A 22,275-nucleotide genomic window follows, 5' to 3' on the forward strand; every position below is an offset into this window, starting at 1 on the left:
CTTAGCGACCCGGGTTCGAATCCTACCATGGCAGATGGTGAAATGCAAATTTAAGAAAAGAAAATGACCTCCTGGTTCACTAATGTCCCTTCAGGGAAGGAAATCTGCTGTCCTTACCCGGTCTGGTCTACATGTGACTCCAGACCCACAGCAATGTGGTTGACCCTTGAAATGCATTCAGTTCAATGGCAAATAGGAATGGGCAAGAAATGCTGGCACAGCCAGCGATGCCCATACCCCACGAATGAATGAAAAATAACCACACTCACCCTGAGAACCCAACACTGTGTCTGTGCTGACCGTCCCACAGCGCTACTCTGTAAAGCAACAGTGAGCACTTTGTGAATTCGAGTGGATTTCTATTGGTGCTGCTATTGGCAGGGACGGGAGGTCTTGTGGTGGGTAGCGCCCCCCATCTCTGGCCCAAAATCTCCAGGTTTCAGTCTCACTTCAGGACTTGATGGTCACAGAAGGAGTGTTCATACCAAACAGGCTAATTATCAGCTTGCAAATCCTTCCAATACGTATGATGGAAGGTGGTAAGAGTGGGAGAGTTTCCTGCTCAGGAATATTGCAGAAGGTCATAGCAACCCACGGCAACGCTTTGCCAAGCATAATCGTGGAGCAATGCCATGGAAGCCCATGATCCAATGGATGCCTGTGGAGCGGCGCGGTAGCACAGTGGTTAGCACTGTTGCTTCACAGCTCCAGGGTCCCAGGTTCAATTCCCGGCTTGGGTCACTGTCTGTGTGGAGTCTGCACATTCTCCCCGTGTGTGCGTGGGTTTCCTCCGGGTGCTCCGGTTTCCTCCCACAGTCCAAAGATGTGCAGGTTAGGTGGATTGGCCATGATAAATTGCCCTTAGTGTCCAAAATTGCCCTTAGTGTTGGGTGGGGTTACTGGGTTATGGGGATAGGGTGGAGGTGTGGACCTTGGGTAGGGTGCTCTTTCCAAGAGCCGGTGCAGACTCGATGGGCCGAATGGCCTTCATCAGCACTGTAAATTCTATGATTTCCAATTCCCTCTTAGGACGTGGGACCAGTAGGAGGAGGATTAGCAGGGACAGAGGCGGCGATTCTCCGTTGCGATTCCTTCCCACTCCCACTGCGAGTGAGGACGGAGAATTCGCTGCTCAGCCAAGTCTCCCATTTGCTGCAGCAGGAACGCAGAATCCCGCTGCCGTGAACGGATGGGAATCCCGCCCAGAGTCCACGGTGGAGCTGATCAACCATGGAAGGATGTCAGTGGACCTCGTAATAGATATTTTGTAACAAACAGGGACGTATTCTACTGCCTTTGTTTATCATAATGGAAGATGATGGGCGAGAGTCACCGACACCCCGCTGGGTCGGAGAATCGCTGGGGGCTGGCGTGAATCCCGCCCCCGCCGGTTGCCGAAGTCTCCGGCACCGGAAATTCGGCGGGGGCGGGAACCGGGCCGCGCCGGTTGGCGGGCCCCCCCCCGCTCGATTCTCCGGCCCGAATGGACCGAAGTCCCGCTGCTAGAATGCCTGTCCCGCTGGCGTGGATTAAACCACCTACCTTACCGGCGGGACAAGGCGGCGCGGGCGGGCTCCGGGGTCCTGGGGGGGGCGTGGGGCGATCTGGCCCCGGGGGGTGCCCCCACGTGGCCTGGCCCGCGATCGGGGCCCACCGATCCGCGGGCAGGCCTGTGCCGTGGGGGCACTCTTTCCCTTCCGCCTTCGCCACGGTCTCCACCATGGCGGAGGCAGAAGAGACTCCCTCCACTGCGCATGCGCGGGAAACTGTCAGCGGCCGCTGACGCTCCCGCGCATGCGCCACCCGGAGATGTCATTTCCGCGCCAGCTGGCGGGGCACCAAAGGCCTTTTCCGCCAGCTGGCGGGGCGGAAATTCGTCCGGCGCCAACCTAGCCCCTTAAGGTTGGGGCTCGGCCCCCAAAGATGTGGAGCATTCCGCACCTTTGGAGCGGCGCGATGCCCGACTGATTTGCGCCGTTTTGGGCGCCAGTCGGCAGACATCGCGCCGATTCCGGAGAATTTCGCCCCATTTTTCTGAAATAAACAACTGTATTCCTGTGGAGGGATTCTCCGTCAGCGGGATTCTCCGTCGGCGGGATTCTCCGTCAGCGGGATTCTCCGTCACCGGGATTCTCTGTCAGCGGGATTCTCCGTCACCGGGATTCTCCGTCAGCGGGATTCTCCGTCACCGGGATTCTCCGTCAGCGGGATTCTCCGTCACCGGGATTCTCCGTCAGCGGGATTCTCCGTCGGCCGGGATTCTCCGTCAGCGGGATTCTCCGTCACCGGGATTCTCCGTCACCGGGATTCTCCGTCACCGGGATTCTCCGTCAGCGGGATTCTCCGTCAGCGGGATTCTCCGTCACCGGGATTCTCCGTCGGCGGGATTCTCCGTCACCGGGATTCTCCATCACCGGGATTCTCCGTCAGCGGGATTCTCTGTCAGCGGGATTCTCCGTCGGCGGGATTCTCCGTCAGCGGGATTCTCCGTCAGCGGGATTCTCCGTCGGCAGGATTCTCTGTCGGCCGGGATTCTCCGTCAGCGGGATTCTCCGTCAGCGGGATTCTCCGTCGGCCGGGATTCTCCGTCAGCGGGATTCTCCGTCACCGGGATTCTCCGTCACCGGGATTCTCCGTCAGCGGGATTCTCCGTCGGCCGGGATTCTCCGTCAGCGGGATTCTCCGTCACCGGGATTCTCCGTCAGCGGGATTCTCTGTCAGCGGGATTCTCCGTCAGCGGGATTCTCCGTCAGCGGGATTCTCTGTCAGCGGGATTCTCCGTCAGTGGGATTCTCCGTCAGTGGGATTCTCCGTCAGTGGGATTCTCCGTCAGCGGGATTCTCCGTCGGCGGGATTCTCTGTCAGCGGGATTCTCCGTCAGCGGGATTCTCTGTCAGCGGGATTCTCCGTCAGTGGGATTCTCCGTCAGTGGGATTCTCCGTCAGCGGGATTCTCCGTCACCGGGATTCTCCGTCAGTGGGATTCTCCGTCACCGGGATTCTCCGTCAGCGGGATTCTCCGTCACCGGGATTCTCCGTCAGTGGGATTCTCCGTCAGCGGGATTCTCCGTCAGCGGGATTCTCCGTCAGCGGGATTCTCTGTCGGCGGGATTCTCCGTCAGCGGGATTCTCTGTCACCGGGATTCTCCGTCAGCGGGATTCTCTGTCGGCCGGATTCTCCGTCACCGGGATTCTCCGTCACCGGGATTCTCCGTCAGCGGGATTCTCTGTCAGCGGGATTCTCTGTCACCGGGATTCTCCGTCAGCGGGATTCTCTGTCACCGGGATTCTCCGTCAGCGGGATTCTCCGTCGGCGGGATTCTCCGTCAGCGGGATTCTCTGTCACCGGGATTCTCCGTCAGCGGGATTCTCCGTCAGGGGGATTCTCTGTCACCGGGATTCTCCGTCAGCGGGATTCTCCGTCACCGGGATTCACCGTCAGCGGGATTCTCTGTCACCGGGATTCACCGTCAGCGGGATTCTCTGTCACCGGGATTCTCCGTCACCGGGATTCTCCGTCAGCGGGATTCTCCGTCACCGGGATTCTCCGTCAGCGGGATTCTCCGTCAGCGGGATTCTCTGTCAGCGGGATTCTCCGTCAGCGGGATTCTCCGTCACCGGGATTCTCCGTCAGCGGGATTCTCTGTCAGCGGGATTCTCCGTCAGCGGGATTCTCCGTCAGCGGGATTCTCCGTCACCGGGATTCTCCGTCACCGGGATTCTCCATCACCGGGATTCTCCGTCAGCGGGATTCTCCGTCACCGGGATTCTCCGTCACCGGGATTCACCGTCAGCGGGATTCTCTGTCACCGGGATTCTCCGTCAGTGGGATTCTCCGTCGGCCGGATTCTCCGTCACCGGGATTCTCCGTCAGCGGGATTCTCCGTCAGTGGGATTCTCCGTCGGCCGGATTCTCCGTCACCGGGATTCTCCGTCACCGGGATTCTCCGTCGGCCGGATTCTCCGTCACCGGGATTCTCCGTCACCGGGATTCTCCGTCAGTGGGATTCTCCGTCAGCGGGATTCTCCGTCACCGGGATTCTCTGTCAGCGGGATTCTGTGTCAGCGGGATTCTCTGTCGGCCGGATTCTCCGTCAGCGGGATTCTCTGTCAGCGGGATTCTCCGTCAGCGGGATTCTCCGTCACCGGGATTCTCCGTCAGCGGGATTCTCTGTCAGCGGGATTCTCCGTCAGCGGGATTCTCCGTCAGCGGGATTCTCCGTCACCGGGATTCTCCGTCACCGGGATTCTCCATCACCGGGATTCTCCGTCAGCGGGATTCTCCGTCACCGGGATTCTCCGTCACCGGGATTCACCGTCAGCGGGATTCTCTGTCACCGGGATTCTCCGTCAGTGGGATTCTCCGTCGGCCGGATTCTCCGTCACCGGGATTCTCCGTCAGCGGGATTCTCCGTCAGTGGGATTCTCCGTCGGCCGGATTCTCCGTCACCGGGATTCTCCGTCACCGGGATTCTCCGTCGGCCGGATTCTCCGTCACCGGGATTCTCCGTCACCGGGATTCTCCGTCAGTGGGATTCTCCGTCAGCGGGATTCTCCGTCACCGGGATTCTCTGTCAGCGGGATTCTGTGTCAGCGGGATTCTCTGTCGGCCGGATTCTCCGTCACCGGGATTCTCCGTCACCGGGATTCTCCGTCGGCGGGATTCTCTGTCGGCCGGATTCTCGGTCAGCTGGATTCTCCCCCCCGCGGGATTCTCCGTCAGCGGGATTCTCCGTCAGCGGGATTCTCTGTCAGCGGGATTCTCCGTCAGCGGGATTCTCCGTCACCGGGATTCTCCGTCAGCGGGATTCTCCGTCACCGGGATTCTCCGTCAGCGGGATTCTCCGTCACCGGGATTCTCCGTCACCGGGATTCTCCGTCACCGGGATTCTCCGTCACCGGGATTCTCTGTCAGCGGGATTCTCCGTCACCGGGATTCTCTGTCAGCGGGATTCTCCGTCACCGGGATTCTCTGTCAGCGGGATTCTCCGTCACCGGGATTCTCCGTCACCGGGATTCTCCGTCACCGGGATTCTCCGCCGGCGGGATTCTCCGTCAGCGGGATTCTCCGTCACCGGGATTCTCCGTCAGCGGGACCTCCGTCGGTTGGATTCTCCGCCGGCGGGATTCTCCGTCATCGGGATTCTCCGTCATCGGGATTCTCCGTCAGTGGGATTCTCTGTCAGCGGGATTCTCCGTCAGCGGGATTCTCCGTCACCGGGATTCTCCGTCAGCGGGACCTCCGTCGGTTGGATTCTCCGTCGGTTGGATTCTCTGTCAGCGGGATTCTCCGTCACCGGGATTCTCTGTCAGCGGGATTCTGTGTCAGCGGGATTCTCCGTCAGCGGGATTCTCGGTCAGCTGGATTCTCCCCCCCGCGGGATTCTCTGTCAGCGGGATTCTCCGTCACCGGGATTCTCTGTCAGCGGGATTCTCCGTCAGCGGGATTCTCGGTCAGCTGGATTCTCCCCCCCGCGGGATTCTCCGTCAGCGGGATTCTCTGTCAGCGGGATTCTCCGTCACCGGGATTCTCCGTCAGCGGGATTCTCCGTCAGCGGGATTCTCCGTCGGTTGGATTCTCCGTCACCGGGATTCTCCGTCACCGGGATTCTCCATCACCGGGATTCTCCGTCACCGGGATTCTCCGCCGGCGGGATTCTCCGTCACCGGGATTCTCCGTCACCGGGATTCTCTGTCAGCGGGATTCTCCGTCACCGGGATTCTCCGTCACCGGGATTCTCCGCCGGCGGGATTCTCCTTCAGCGGTATTCTCGGTCAGCTGGATTCTCCCCCCCGCGGGATTCTCTGTCAGCGGGATTCTCCGTCACCGGGATTCTCCGTCCCCGGGATTCTCCGTCCCCGGGATTCTCCGTCACCGGGATTCTCTGTCAGCGGGATTCTCCGTCACTGGGATTCTCCGTCACCGGGATTCTCTGTCTGCGGGATTCTCTGTCAGCGGGATTCTCCGTCAGCGGGATTCTCCCCCCCGCGGGATTCTCTGTCACCGGGATTCTCCGTCAGCGGGATTCTCCGTCAGCGGGATTCTCTGTCAGCGGGATTCTCCGTCAGCGGGATTCTCTGTCAGCGGGATTCTCCGTCACCGGGATTCTCCGTCAGCGGGACCTCCGTCGGTTGGATTCTCCGTCAGCGGGATTCTCCGTCACCGGGATTCTCTGTCAGCGGAATTCTCTGTCAGCGGGATTCTCCGTCACCGGGATTCTCTGTCAGCGGGATTCTCCGTCACCGGGATTCTCCGCCGGCGGGATTCTCCGTCACCGGGATTCTCCGTCACCGGGATTCTCTGTCAGCGGGATTCTCCGTCACCGGGATTCTCCGTCACCGGGATTCTCCGTCACCGGGATTCTCCGCCGGCGGGATTCTCCGTCACCGGGATTCTCCGTCACCGGGATTCTCCGTCAGCGGGATTCTCCGTCACTGGGATTCTCCGTCAGCGGGACCTCCGTCGGTTGGATTCTCCGTCAGCGGGATTCTCCGTCACCGGGATTCTCCGCCGGCGGGATTCTCCGTCACCGGGATTCTCCGTCACCAGGATTCTCTGTCAGCGGGATTCTCCGTCACCGGGATTCTCCGTCGGCCGGATTCTCCGTCACCGGGATTCTCCGTCACCGGGATTCTCCGTCAGCGGGATTCTCCGTCACCGGGATTCTCCGTCACCGGGATTCTCCATCAGCGGGATTCTCCGTCAGAGGGATTCTCCGTCACCGGGATTCTCCGCCGGCGGGATTCTCTGTCAGCGGGATTCTCCGTCACCGGGATTCTCCGTCACCGGGATTCTCTGTCGGCGGGATTCTCTGTCAGCGGGATTCTCCGTCACCGGGATTCTCCGTCACCGGGATTCTCCGTCAGCGGGATTCTCCGTCACCGGGATTCTCCGTCAGCGGGATTCTCCGTCAGTGGGATTCTCTGTCACCGGGATTCTCCGTCAGCGGGATTCTCCGTCAGCGGGATTCTCCGTCACCGGGATTCTCCGTCAGAGGGATTCTCCGTCACCGGGATTCTCTGTCGGCCGGATTCTCCGTCACCGGGATTCTCCGTCACCGGGATTCTCCGTCAGTGGGATTCTCGGTCAGCGGGATTCTCTGTCACCGGGATTCTCCGTCACCGGGATTCTCCGTCACCGGGATTCTCCGTCACCGGGATTCTCCGTCACCGGGATTCTCCGTCAGTGGGATTCTCGGTCAGCGGGATTCTCCGTCAGCGGGACCTCCGTCGGTTGGATTCTCCGTCAGCGGGATTCTCCGTCACCGGGATTCTCCGCCGGCGGGATTCTCCGTCACCGGGATTCTCCGTCACCAGGATTCTCTGTCAGCGGGATTCTCCGTCACCGGGATTCTCCGTCACCGGGATTCTCCGTCACCGGGATTCTCCGTCGGCCGGATTCTCCGTCACCGGGATTCTCCGTCACCGGGATTCTCCGTCAGCGGGATTCTCCGTCAGAGGGATTCTCCGTCACCGGGATTCTCCGCCGGCGGGATTCTCTGTCAGCGGGATTCTCCGTCACCTGGATTCTCCGTCGGCGGGATTCTCCGTCACCGGGATTCTCCGCCGGCGGGATTCTCTGTCAGCGGGATTCTCCGTCACCGGGATTCTCCGTCACCGGGATTCTCTGTCAGCGGGATTCTCCGTCACCGGGATTCTCCGTCACCGGGATTCTCCGTCACCGGGATTCTCCGTCAGCGGGATTCTCCGTCAGAGGGATTCTCCGTCACCGGGATTCTCCGTCAGCGGGATTCTCCGTCAGAGGGATTCTCCGTCACCGGGATTCTCCGCCGGCGGGATTCTCTGTCAGCGGGATTCTCCGTCACCGTGATTCTCCGTCACCGGGATTCTCCGTCACCGGGATTCTCCGTCGGCCGGATTCTCCGTCACCGGGATTCTCCGCCGGCGGGATTCTCTGTCAGCGGGATTCTCCGCCGGCGGGATTCTCCGTCACCGGGATTCTCAGTCAGCGGGATTCTCGGTCAGCGGGATTCTCCGTCAGTGGGATTCTCTGGCAGCGGGATTCTCTGTCAGCGGGATTCTCCGTCAGGGGGATTCTCCGTCACCGGGATTCTCCGTCGGCCGGATTCTGCGCCAGCAGCGCACCCACGCCCGGACATTTCCCGACGGTGTGGGGCTACCCACAATGGAAAATCCCATTGGTGGCAGGCGGGATGGAGAATGCCGCTGCCTTCGAGGGCGCACCGCACCTGAAGACTGGCGCGGCGCGACGGAGAATCCTGCCCCCAGTGTCAGGATGTCGAAATGGCGGGATTTAGAGACCAGCGATATACAAACAAATTGGGAGCCGGAGAAGGCCACTCCACTCAGGCCCTCAGCCTGCTATCCCAATCAGTAAGGTCGAGGCTGGTCTGATTGTAAGATCAACCCCACATTCCTGCTGACCCCCCAATAACCTTTCACCTAATCTATCCACCTCGGCCTTCAAAGTGTTCAAAGATTCTGCTTCCGCTGCGTTTTGAGGACGAGAGTCCCAGAGACTCACCCCCTCTGAGAGAAAACATTTCTCCCCATCTCCGTTTGAAATGAGCGACCCCTGTTTTGAAAGATTGCCAAATTAGCTCTTTGAGAAATCTTTGAGAGCTGGGGCGAGATTCTCCGACCCCCCGCCGGTCGGAGAATCGCCGGGGGCTGGCGTGACTCCCGCCCTGGACAGTTGCCGAAGTCTCCGGCACCGGATATTCGGCGGGGGCGGGAATCGCGTCGTTTCCGGAGAATTTCGCCCATGATGTTGAATTAAAAAGTGGGAATCTCATAGGGTAGAATCTTCCGTTCTCGATTCCAGGTCCGGTGGTGAGTGAGAAAGTCAACCTGATTCCCGCTGGGCTACGGGATGGTGGAACGGGCGCGACTTTCGGCTGCAATAATTATTCGCCACAAAGAGCGCCGCGAATCCCGAGGGGGTCTGGGGGCGGGTAGGAAGTCACCTGCCCTGCTGTTAACTCATGGGGGGAGGGTCAAAGGTCCTGCCGCCATATTTAAAGGGCCTCCGGATAGACATTTCCTCATCGTAGGCCGGGAACTCCGCATTGCTCTGCCTTACGGATGCAGCTCATCCTGAAATGGAAGCCTGATTTTCTCTTCTGAGCTTAGGGGAGCTGGAGACTTCCGGAAACTTCCCAGCACGTCTGACCCCGGGGCTGACGGGAATGTCTAAACAGTTTACTAGCATTTTGGTGTTGAATTAAACATCGGAAGAATCCAGCGTACACTATTATCCTTTATAAATGATCGTTTATTCACAGACATGAATTTCTAACAGAATCACATCATCAAATCAGATATAACAATTAAGGATCGGTAGAATGGTGATTGGTTTAAACAAACTGCCGGTGCTAAGTAATAAGAGCTAAAAGCGATCTTTCAACTCTGACCCTTAACTCTGTATGTCTCAATTATACAAAAGTTGTCCATTGTCTGATGGCATCAACCATGGGTAATGGCCTACCAATTTTGGCCAATCTCCACGTGTGAGGGAACGTGGCAAGTCTTGGCAATCTAATCGATGGTGGTCAAATAAACTCGTAGAGTGGATGAAGAGAAACTATTTCTTCTGGCAGGGGCTGGGGCAGGGGGCGTTTGGGCCATGGGGGGACATTTTATAGCATTAAGAGATTATGGAACCAAGCTGAATAGTGAATGTTAAGACACAGATCAGAGTTTTTATTTGATAAACGTTTACAGGAATAAAATGCAGAAACTGAAAATGTTTTCATCCTCGAGAAATTGGAGGTTCACCACATTTCACCCAAACATTACAAGGTAAGAGAAAATGGTGGGTCGAGCAGGTCGGCTGGCGTGGGCCGCGAAGGTCGGCAGGCGTGGGCCGCGAAGGTCGGCAGGCGTGGGCCGCGAAGGACGGTCAGCGTGGGCCCCGAAGGTCGGCTGGCGTGGGCCGCGAAGGTCGGCAGGCGTGGGCCGCGAAGGTCGGCAGGCGTGGGCCGCGAAGGACGGTCAGCGTGGGCCCCGAAGGTCGGCTGGCGTGGGCCGCGAAGAACGGCCGGCGTGGGCCCCGAAGGTCGGCTGGCGTGGGCCGCGAAGGACGGCCAGCGTGGGCCGCGAAGGTCGGCAGGCGTGGGCCCCGAAGGTCGGCAGGCGTGGGCCCCGAAGGTCGGCTGGCGTGGGCCCCGAAGGTCGGCTGGCATGGGCCGCGAAGGTCGGCCAGCGTGGGCCCCGAAGGTCGGCCAGCGTGGGCCCCGAAGGTCGGCCAGCGTGGGCCGCGAAGGTCGGCCAGTGTGGGCCCCGAAGGTCGGCAGGCGTGGGCCCCGAAGGTCGGCCAGCGTGGGCCGCGAAGGTCGGCCAGTGTGGGCCCCAAAGGTCGGCAGGCGTGGGCCCCGAAGGTCGGCCAGCGTGGGTCGCGATGGTCGGCAGGCGTGGGCCGCGAAGTTCGGCAGGCGTGGGCCGCGAAGGCCGGCAGGCGTGGGCCGCGCAGGTCGGCAGGCGTGGGCCGCGAAGGTCGGCAGGCGTGGGCCACGAAGGTCGGCAGGCGTGGGCCGCGAAGGTTGGCAGGCGTGGGCCCCGAAGGTCGGCTGGCGTGGGCCGCGAAGGTCGGCAGGCGTGGGCCGCGAAGGTCGGCAGGCGTGGGCCGCGAAGGCCGGCAGGCGTGGGCCACGCAGGTCGGCAGGCGTGGGCCGCGAAGGTCGGCAGGCGTGGGCCACGCAGGTCGGCAGGCGTGGGCCGCGAAGGTCGGCAGGCGTGGGTCGCGAAGGTCGGCCGGCGTGGGCCCCGAAGGTCGGCTGGCATGGGCCGCGAAGGTCGGCAGGCGTGGGCCCCGAAGGTCGGTCAGCGTGGGCCGCGAAGGTCGGCCAGCGTGGGTCCCGAAGGACGGCCAGCGTGGGTCCCGCAGGACGGCCAGTGTGGGCCCCGAAGGTCGGCCAGCGTGGGTCCCGAAGGTCGGCCAGCGTGGGTCCCGAAGGTCGGCCAGGGTGAGTCCCGAAGGTCGGCCAGCGTGGGTCCCGAAGGTCGGCCAGTGTGGGCCCCTGAAGGTCGGCCAGCGTGGGTCGCGAAGGTCGGCCGGGTTGGGTCCCCAAGGTTGGTAAAAAAGGTCCCCGGAAAAAACGTTTGAAAAGCACTGGGTTAGGTGGATTGGCCATGCTAAATTGTCCATCGATGAGGTTACAGGGATAGGGTGGGGGATTGGGCCTGGGTTAGGCTGCTCTTTGGGGGAGAGGTCGGTGCAGACTCGATGGGCCGAATCCTTCTACACTGTAGGGATTCTATGATTCTAACTGTGATCGATTGTTGGGTTAAAAATAAAACTCATCGGGAAGGAAATCTGCTGTCCTTACCCGGTCTGGTCTACACGTGACTCCAGACCCACAGCAATGAGGTTGACTCTTAACTTCCCTCTGAAATGGCCGAGCAAGAACCCCAGTTCGGCAACAAATGCTGGCTTTGCCCACATCCAATGAAACAATAAAAATTTGGAAAAAAAAGTTACAAATTTGAGGAATAATCAGAGAGAGTGAAATCAGCTTTAAACAAAGGTTCTACTTGTAGGCACTTGCAGCTGGAGCTTGTTAATTAGTTAATTGGATTAGGCCAGTTTTCAGAGGCGAGATTCACAGTATAAAAGTGATCCCCTACAGTGCAGACTTTGTTTGCACTGAGTGCTGAATTTGATGCATTTGAGTGCTATAGTGAGAGTTTGGTGACTGAGGGAGTGCTGAATTTGGTGCATTTGAGTGCGATAGTGAGAGTTTGGTGACCGAGGGAGTTAGGTGAGGAGGGAGTAAGGTGCTCCTTTCATTTTGTTTCCGACATTTCCACAAAGAGTGCGAAGAGAGCCAGGAGTTTACAGAAAGTGTAGCTGACTGGGAGCAGAGTAGGAGGGCGGAGACCTAGTTAGTCCACAGGGCAGCTATATTCTGTAAGGTAAGAGGGGATGGAGGCTAGGCCAGTTGCATGCTCCTCCTGTAGGATGTGGGTGGTGAGGGATACCACCGGTGTCCCCACTGACTATACCTGCGGGAAGTGCACCCAACTCCAGCTCCTCAAAGACCGTGTTAGGGAACTGGAGCTGAAGCTGGATGAAATCCGGATCATCCGGGAGGCAGAGAGGGTGATAGAGAAGAGTTACAGGGAGGTAACCACACCCAAGGTACAGGACAAGAATAGCTGGGTTACATTCAGGGGGAAAAAAACAAACAGGCAGAAAGTGCAGGGATCCCTCGTGGCCGTTCCCCTTCAAAACAAGTATACCGTTTTGGATGCTGTTGGGGGGGATGACCTACCGGGGGAAGGCCCTAGCGGCCAGGTCTCTGGCACTGAGTCTGGCTCTGGGGCTCAGAAGGGAAGGGGGGAGAATAGAAAAGCAATAGTAGTTGGAGATTCATTGGTTAGGGGAATAGATAGGAGATTCTGTAGTCACGAGCGAGACTCCCGGAAGGTAACCCCCCTGTTCAAGAAGGGAACAAGGAAAAAGATGGAAAATTATAGGCCAATTAGCCTAACCTCGGTTGTTGGCAAGATTCTAGAATCCATTGTTAAGGATGAGATTTCTAAATTCTTGCAAGTGCAGGGTCAGATTAGGACAAGTCAGCATGGATTTAGTATGGGGAGGTCGTGCCTGACAAACCTGTTAGAGTTCTTTGAAGAGATAACAAATAGGTTAGACCAAGGAGAGCCAATGGATGTTATCTATCTTGACTTCCAAAAGACCTTTGATAAGGTGCCTCACGGGAGACTGCTGAGTAAAATAAGGGCCCATGGTATTCGAGGCAAGGTACTAACATGGATTGACGATTGGCTGTCAGGCAGAAGGCAGAGAGTTGGGATAAAAGGTTATTTTTCGGAATGGCAACCGGTGACGAGTGGTGTCCCGCAGGGTTCAGTGTTGGGGCCACAGCTGTTCTCTTTATATATTAACGATCTAGATGATGGGACTGGGGGTATTCTGGCTAAGTTTGCCGATGATACAAAGATAGGTGGAGGGGCAGGTAGTATGGAGGAGGTGGGGAGGCTGCAGAAAGATTTAGACAGTTTAGGAGAGTGGTCCAAGAAATGGCTGATGAAATTCAACGTGGGCAAGTGCGAGGTCTTGCACTTTGGAAAAAAGAATAGAGGCATGGACTATTTTCTAAACGGTGACAAAATTCATAATGCTGAAGTGCAAAGGGACTTGGGAGTCCTAGTCCAGGATTCTCTAAAGGTAAACTTGCAGGTTGAGTCCGTAATTAAGAAAGCAAATGCAATGTTGTCATTCATCTCAAGAGGCTTGGAATATAAAAGCAGGGATGTACTTCTGAAGCTTTATAAAGCATTAGTTAGGCCCCATTTAGAATACTGTGAGCAATTTTGGGCCCCACACCTCAGGAAGGACATACTGGCACTGGAGCGGGTCCAGCGGAGATTCACACGGATGATCCCAGGAATGATAGGCCTAACATACGATGAACGTCTGAGGATCCTGGGATTATATTCGTTGAAGTTTAGGAGGTTGAGGGGAGATCTAATAGAAACTTACAAGATAATGAATGGCTTAGATAGGGTGGATGTAGGGAAGTTGTTTCCATTAGCAGGGGAGACTAGGACCCGGGGGCACAGCCTTAGAATAAAAGGGAGTCACTTTAGAACAGAGATGAGGAGAAATTTCTTCAGCCAGAGAGTGGTGGGTCTGTGGAATTCATTGCCACAGAGGGCGGTGGAGGCCGGGACGTTGAGTGTCTTTAAGACAGAAGTTGATAAATTCTTGATTTCTCGAGGAATTAAGGGCTGTGGAGAGAGAGCGGGTAAATGGAGTTGAAATCAGCCATGATTGAATGGTGGAGTGGACTCGATGGGCCGAATGGACTTACTTCCACTCCTATGTCTTATGGTCTAAGGTATGTTGCCTCCCGGGTGCCAGGGCCAGGGATGTCTCGGATCGTGTCTTCAGGATCCTTAAGGGGGAGGGTGAGCAGCCAGAAGTCGTGGTGCACATTGGTACCAACGACATAGGTAGGAAAAGGGGTGTGGAGGTAATAAACAAGTTTAGGGAGTTAGGCTGGAAGTTAAAAGGCAGGACAGACAGAGTTGTCATCTCTGGTTTGTTGCCAGTGCCACGTGATAGCGAGGCTAGGAATAGGGAGAGAGTGCAGTTGAACACGTGGCTGCAGGAATGGTGTAGGAGGGAGGGCTTCAGGTATTTGGATAATTGGAGCGCATTCTGGGGAAGGTGGGACCTGTACAAGCAGGACGGGTTGCATCTGAACCAGAGGAGCACCAATATCCTGGGAGGGAGGTTTTCTAGTACTCTTCGGGAGGGTTTAAACTAATTTGGCAGGGGAATGGGAACCGGATTTGTAGTCCAGCAACTAAGGTAGCCGATATTCAGGACGCCAAAGCGTGTAATGAGGCAGTGGGGAAGGGAACACTGACAAAGGAGAGTACTTGCAGGCACGGAGATGGGCTGAAGTGTGTATACTTCAACGCAAGAAGCATCAGGAATAAGGTGGGTGACTTAAGGCATGGATCGGTACTTGGGACTACGATGTGGTGGCCATCACGGAAACTTGGATAGAAGAGGGGCAGAAATGGTTGTTGGAGGTCCCTGGTTATAGATGTTTCAATAAGATTAGGGAGGGTGGTAAAAGAGGTGGGGGGGTGGCATTGTTAATTAGAGATAGTATAACAGCTGCAGAAAGGCAGTTCGAGGAGTATCACCCTATTGAGGTAGTATGGGTTGAAGTCAGAAATAGGAAAGGAGCAGTCACCTTGTTAGGAGTTTTCTATAGGCCCCCCAATAGTAGCAGAGATGTGGAGGAACAGATTGGGAAACAGATTTTGGAAAGGTGCAGAAGTCATAGGGTAGTAGTCATGGGCGACTTTAACTTCCCAAATATTGAGTGGAAACTCTTTAGATCAAATAGTTTGGATGGGGTGGTGTTTGTGCAGTGTGTCCAGGAAGCTTTTCTAACACAGTATGTAGATTGTCCGACCAGAGGAGGGGCAATATTGGATTTAGTACTGGGTAATGAACCAGGGCAAGTGATAGATTTGTTAGTGGGGGAGCATTTTGGAGATAGTGACCACAATTCTGTGACTTTCACTTTAGTAATGGAGAGGGATAGGTACGTGCAACAGGGCAAGGTTTACAATTGGGGGAAGGGTAAATACAATGTTGTCAGACAAGAATTGAAGTGCATAAGTTGGGAACATAGGCTGGCAGGGAAGGACACAAGTAAAATGTGGAACTTGTTCAAGGAACAGGTGCTACGTGTCCTTGATATGTATGTCCCTGTCAGGCAGGGAAGAGATGGTCGAGTGAGGGAACCATGGTTGACAAGAGAGGTTGAATGTCTTGTTAAGAGGAAAAAGGTGACTTTTGTAAGGCTGAGGAAACAAGGTTCAGACAGGGCATTGGAGGGATACAAGATAGCCAGGAGGGAACTGAAGAAAGGGATTAGGAGAGCTAAGAGAGGGCAGGAACAATCTTTGGCGGGTAGGATCAAGGAAAACCCCAAGGCCTTTTACACATATGTGAGAAATATGAGAATGACTAGAGCGAGGGTAGGTCCGATCAAGGACAGTAGCGGGAGATTGTGTATTGAGTCTGAAGAGATAGGAGAGGTCTTGAACGAGTACTTTTCTTCTGTGCTTACAAATGAGAGGGTCATATTGTTGGAGAGGACAGTGTGAAACAGACTGGTAAGCTCGAGGAAATACTTGTTAGGAAGGAAGATGTGTTGGGCATTTTGAAAAACTTGAGGATAGACAAGTCCCCCAGGCCTGACGGGATATATCCAAGGATTCTATGGGAAGCAAGAGATGAAATTGCAGAGCAGTTGGCAATGATCTTTTCGTCCTCACTGTCAACAGGGGTGGTACCAGGGGATTGGAGAGTGGCGAATGTCGTGCCCCTGTTCAAAAAAGGGAATAGGGATAACCCTGGGAATTACAGGCCAGTTAGTCTTACTTCGGTGGTAGGCAAAGTCATGGAAAGGGTACTGAAGGATAGGATTTCTGAGCATCTGGAAAGACACTGCGTGATTAGGGATAGTCAGCACGGATTTGTGAGGGGTAGGTCTTGCCTTACAAGTCTTATTGAATTCTTTGAGAAGGTGACCAAGCATGTGGATGAAGGTAAAGCAGTGGATGTAGTGTACATGGATTTTAGTAAGGCATTTGATAAGGTTCCCCATGGTAGGCTTATGCAGAAAGTAAGGAGGCGTGGGATAGTGGGAAATTTGGCCAGTTGGATAACGAACTGGCTAACCGATAGAAGTGAGAGAGTGGTGGTGGATGGCAAATATTCAGCCTGGATCCCAGTTACCAGTGGCGTACCGCAGGGATCAGTTCTGGGTCCTCTGCTGTTTGTGATTTTCATTAATGACTTGGATGAGGGAGTTGAAGGGTGGGTTAGTAAATTTGCAGACGATACGAAGATTGGTGGAGTTGTGGATAGTGAGGAGGGCTGTTGTCGGCTGCAAAGAGACATAGATAGGATGCAGAGCTGGGCTAAGAAGTGGCAGATGGAGTTTAACCGTGAAAAGTGTGAGGTTGCCCATTTTGGAAGGACAAATATGAATGCGGAATACAGGGTTAACGGTAGAGTTCTCGGCAATGTGGAGGAGCAAAGAGATCTTGGGGTCTGTGTTCATACATCTTTGAAAGTTGCCACTCAAGTGGATAGAGCTGTGAAGAAGGCCTATGGTGTGCTAGCGTTCATTAACAGAGAGATTGAATTTAAGAGCCATGAGGTGATGATGCAGCTGTACAAAACTTTGGTAAGGCCACATTTGGAGTACTGTGTACAGTTCTGGTCGCCTTCTTTTAGGAAGGATGTGGAAGCTTTGGAAAAGGTGCAAAGAAGATTTACCAGGATGTTGCCTGGAATGGAGAGTAGGTCTTACGAGGAAAGGTTGAGGGTGCTAGGCCTTTCCTCATTAGAACGGAGAAGGATGAGGGGCGACTTGATAGAGGTTTACAAGATGATCAGGGGAATAGATAGAGTAGACAGTCAGAGACTTTTTCCCCGGGTGGAACAAACCATTACAAGGGGACATAAATTTAAGGTGAAAGGTGGAAGATATAGGAGGGATATCAGAGGTAGGTTCTTTACCCAGAGAGTAGTGGGGGCATGGAATGCACTGCCTGTGGAAGTAGTTGAGTCGGAAACATTAGGGACCTTCAAGCAGCTATTGGATAGGTACATGGATTACGGTAAAATGATATAGTGTAGATTTATTTGTTCTCAAGGGCAGCACGGTAGCATTGTGGATAGCACAATTGCTTCACAGCTCCAGGGTCCCAGGTTCGATTCCGGCTTGGGTCACTGTCTGTGCGGAGTCTGCACGTCCTCCCCGTGTCTGCGTGGGTTTCCTCCGGGTGCTCCGGTTTCCTCCCACAGTCCAAAGATGTGCAGGTTAGGTGGATTGGCCATGATAAATTGCCCTTGGTGTCCAAAATTGCCCTTGGTGTTGGGTGGAGGTGTTGAGTTTGGGTAGGGTGCTCTTTCCAAGAGCCGGTGCAGACTCAAAGGGCCGAATGGCCTCCTTCTGCACTGTAAATTCAATGATAATCTATGATTAATCTAGGACAAAGGTTCGGCACAACATCGTGGGCTGAAGGGCCTGTTCTGTGCTGTATTTTTCTGTGTTCTATGTTCTATCTTGCGAGTACGCAGCCAATCGCATAGACCCATGAACCAGCGGTTTGTCAAAGTTGTCAGATGCCCCATTCAGTAAAATGAAAGGGGTGTTGCCATGAGTAGAAATGCCTGGCAAACCTGCTTGGGTGGGCAGGGAGGGGGGGGTGGCGCTGAAAAGTGAAGACCACCACATGTTAATAACATTCCAGGCACGTTTCAGCTGCTTTTGCCGCCATTGCATTTTATGTTTGGAAACAAAGGAAGCTCCTATCAGCAGCAAGTAGCCTGGAACACCTCTGGTGGCATCCATGATGCCCGGCTTCATTCAGGTACTCAGCTCAATCGCTCTGATCATGCAGACATGGGCGTCACTCTTCTCAACTCCAACTTCACCTCCGTCTCCAATCCACCATGTTGTATTGCCAAACAGTTCCATGAAGAAGGACGTGCCTCTAATCTCCAATCACTGGTTCATTATTTATCGCCAGTCGTTATCACTCTGACAACCCAAATTCACTCGACACAGCTATACACAATATACCTCGCCAATTGGGTGAGATAATGGCAAATGACAACTTCAGTTCAAAGCTGACTCTCTGGATTTTAAAGTGTGATGTTTCACTTTGAACCAAATAGCAATTTGCTTTGGGAAGCCATTTTGATTCAGTCCTCTATAAGAAGCCATTTTGTACAGCTTAATCTGCAGCTGTTCTGATTGCAAAATGCTGCACCTCTTCGATTTATTTAAAAAAAACATCTTATTCTGCGTTACAGCCCAGACAGAACTTAATTATTTCATTTCCAGTCTCCTCGAAAGACAATTGTGGTCATGAAGGACCTTTTGTGACTGTCCTTTTAAGGGTTTGGTGACAGCGGTTATTGAGCTGAAAGTCCACGGCAATCTTTCATACCCAAATTGTGGTGCTTTTCTTTGATGACGCTTCCTAAAAAAAGAAAAATAATCAAATAGATACTTTCAAATCTTGTGGGCCTGCTCATCAGTCTCTTAACTGGCCATCCATTAACTATTGCTGCTGAAGGTGAGTACATTCACCAGCATGCTCCCTGCTCACTGAATGTGAGCAGGGTGTACTGGGAGGAGCAAACCAAGGAACCTCCGCTTGCTCCTTAGCATCACTCTGTGAACTCATTCTCCGCTCGCTTGACACGCTCGATTCACTGCCTCATAGGCTAGCTGCTTGGACCAATAAATGGGGTCAATCAGAAGAGGATGACCAGACGCAAGTATTGACCCAGCAAAGAGCATTGGCCGTCCACTGCCCATGTATAGCCTGCAGTGTCCCCGGGCAACATGGTTGTGAGCTCCTCAGGAATGGCCACCCCAGTGTAAAAGTATTCGACAGTCAGCATGTTGTGTGACGCATGGCAGGTTGTGGAGGTTTGCAGGGTTTTGCGCTTTCCCCGCCCCTTGCCCCCAACACCACAAACTCCCCTGGTACTGAATGCAGGTTAGCGCCTCAAGGAGGATCCCAGTATGGGCGGTCAATCGCCTTTTAAACATTTCTGCGCTTGATGATCAAGCACTTTCCTCAGAGGTTGCGCTTTGCAAAGCTGGATACGCGATGTGCCCTTTGAGTGGAACAGGAACTGCTTGGGAAGTGGCACCATTTTAGGTGACTCACAACCAATCCCTCACTGTCAGCACCCACACATCAGGTCAACTATGTTGAAGACAAGCCATGCTTCCATTTTCTCGTGAAACGAACACACTCCTTCCTCTTTGTCCTGTGGCGCAGTGGGTTAGAGTTCTGCCTCTGAGCCAGAAGCTGTGGCTCCGAATCCCACCCCAGGACGTGACGGCCGAGGAAGGTGTGTTCATAACGCGGCCAAACAGATCGAGTGTCAACCTGTAAATCCTTCCAAACGCCCCAATGGCCGGCGGGAAGAGCGGGAGAGACTCCTGGTCACCCAGGCTTGATGAGGAGTGGCACCTCTCAAGCTATTAGCCTCTGGTGGCGGACTAGTGACCTGTTCCAGGGAATGACTAGCGATGGAAACAGACAAAAGTCTGCGTTAGTGCATCTCTAGGTGTGGGAAAAAGAGCTCCATCCACTTTATCCCAGTGAAAGTGAGCCGGGAATACAGGATAAACGGCAGGACCCTGGGAAGCCCCGAGGATCAGAGGGACCTTGGTGTGCCTGTACACCCGTCCCTTAAGGTAGCAGAGCAGGTGGAGACAGTGGTTCAGAAGGCCTGTGGTAAACTTGCCTTTATTAGCCGAGGCGGAGAGTTTGAGAGCAGGGAGGTTATGCTGGAACTGTATAAAACGTTGTTAGGCCACAGCTAGAGTATTGTGAGCAGTTCTGGAATCCACATTACAGGAGGGGTGTGATAGCCACTGGACAGGGGGCAGAGGAGATTCACCAGGATGTTGTCCGGGGCTGGAGAGTGTTAGTTATGAAGAGAGATTGGATAGACTGGGATTGTTTTCCTTGGAGCAGAGGAGACTGAGGGGGGACAGGACTGAGATGTATAAAATTATGAGGGGCACAGATAAACAAGGAGAAATGTTTCCCCTTGGTGGAGGGATCAGTGACCGGGGGCAGAGATTTAAGGTGAGGGGGCAGGAGGTTTAGAGGGGATGTGAGGAAAAGCCTTTTCCCCCAGAGTGGGTTGGGAGTCTGGAACTCGCTGCCTGAAAGGGGGGTGGAGGCAGAGACCCTCAGAACATTTAAGAAGCATTTCGATGTGCGCTTGCGATCCCAGGGCAGACAAGGCTCTGGGCCCAGTGCTGGGAAATGGGATTAGAGTGGATAGGTGAGTGGATTTGACCCACGCAGATGCGATGGGTGGAAGGGCCTTTTCTGTGCTTTAGGCCTCTGTGACTCGCTGTCTCTGCAAGGGTGCCCTCATACCTTTGTGCTCCACATCTTGGAATCATTCCTTGCCAAAATTCTCTGAACCCTTTCAATCCGTTTGATGAGAAACAAAAACTTTTGGTTCTATTGACATGCCCTGGAAATATTGCCTGAGAATTGATGAGCTTTTATTGACATTAGCGCTGGAACTGATCGGATGAAGAATCACTCTGTGCATGTCTGACTGTTTGTGCACATGTAACCCTTAAGTGCCAGAACTGACTACCAGAAGATGGGATTCTTATACACTTTAATTTAAATTAACATTTAATAATCCTTATTGTCACAAGTTGTATGAAGTTCTAGTGCGGGCAGCACGGTAGCACAGTGGTTACCACAGTGGCTTCACAGCTCCAGGGTCCCAGGTTCGATTCCCGGCTTGGGTCACTGTCTGTGCGGAGTCTGCATGTTCTCCCCGTGTCTGCATGGGTTTCCTCCGGGTGCTCCGGTTTCCTCCCACAGTCCAAAGATGTGCAGGTTAGGTGGATTGGCCATGTTAAATTGTCCCTCAGTGTCCAAAGATGTGCAGGTTAGGTGGATTGGCCATGATAAATTGCCCTTAGTGTCCAAAGATGTGCAGGTTAGGTGGATTGGCCGTGTTAAATTGTCCCTTAGTGTCCAAAGATGTACAGGTTAGGTGGATTGGCCATGATAAATTGTCCCTTAGTGTCCAAAGATGTGCAGGTTAGGTGGATTGGCCATGATAAATTGCCCTTAGTGTCCAAAGATGTACAGGTTAGGTGGATTGACCATGTTAAATTGTCCCTTAGTGTCCAAAGATGTGCAGGTTAGGTGGATTGACCATGTTAAATTGTCCCTTAGAGTACAAAGATGTGCAGGTTCGGTGGATTGGCCATGTTAAATTGTCCTTTAGTGTTCAAAGATGTACAGGTTAGGTGGATTGACCATGTTAAATTGTCCCTTAGAGTACAAAGATGTGCAGGTTAGGTGGATTGGCCATGATAAATTGTCCCTTAGTGTCCAAAGATGTACAGGTTAGGTGGATTGGCCATGATAAATTGTCCCTTCGTGTCCAAAGATGTACAGGTTAGGTGGATTGGCCATGATAAATTGTCCCTTAGTGTCCAAAGATGTGCAGGTTAGGTGGATTGGCCATGATAAATTGTCCCTTAGTGTCCAAAGATGTGCAGGTTAGGTGGATTGGCCATGATAAATTGTCCCTTAGTGTCCAAAGATGTACAGGTTAGGTGGATTGGCCATGATAAATTGTCCCTTAGTGTCCAAAGATGTGCAGGTTAGGTGGATTGGCCATGATAAATTGTCCCTTAGTGTCCAAAGATGTACAGGTTAGGTGGATTGGCCATGATAAATTGTCCCTTAGTGTCCAAAGATGTGCAGGTTAGGTGGATTGGCCATGTTAAATTGTCCCTTAGTGTCCAAAGATGTGCAGGTTAGGTGGATTGGCCATGATAAATTGTCCCTTAGTGTCCAAAGATGTGCAGGTTAGGTGGATTGGCCATGATAAATTGCCCTTAGTGTCCAAAGATGTACAGGTTAGGTGGATTGACCATGTTAAATTGTCCCTTAGTGTCCAAAGATGTGCAGGTTAGGTGGATTGACCATGTTAAATTGTCCCTTAGTGTTCAAAGATGTGCAGCTTAGGTGGATTGACCATGTTGAATTGTCCCTTAGAGTACAAAGATGTGCAGGTTCGGTGGATTGGCCATGTTAAATTGTCCCTTAGTGTTCAAAGATGTGCAGCTTAGGTGGATTGACCATGTTAAATTGTCCCTTAGAGTACAAAGATGTGCAGGTTCGGTGGATTGGCCATGCTGAATTGCCCTTC

General features: G+C 54.0%; 1 protein-coding gene across 1 annotated transcript in view; it reads right to left on the bottom strand.

The window, feature by feature from the left end:
- LOC140405354 (solute carrier family 26 member 10-like) overlaps nucleotides 1-22,275 on the bottom strand; it is a 221,125-nt gene that overhangs the window by 99,015 nt on the left and 99,835 nt on the right.

Source organism: Scyliorhinus torazame, chromosome X, assembly GCF_047496885.1.
Source record: "Scyliorhinus torazame isolate Kashiwa2021f chromosome X, sScyTor2.1, whole genome shotgun sequence".
Taxonomy (NCBI): domain Eukaryota; kingdom Metazoa; phylum Chordata; class Chondrichthyes; order Carcharhiniformes; family Scyliorhinidae; genus Scyliorhinus; species Scyliorhinus torazame.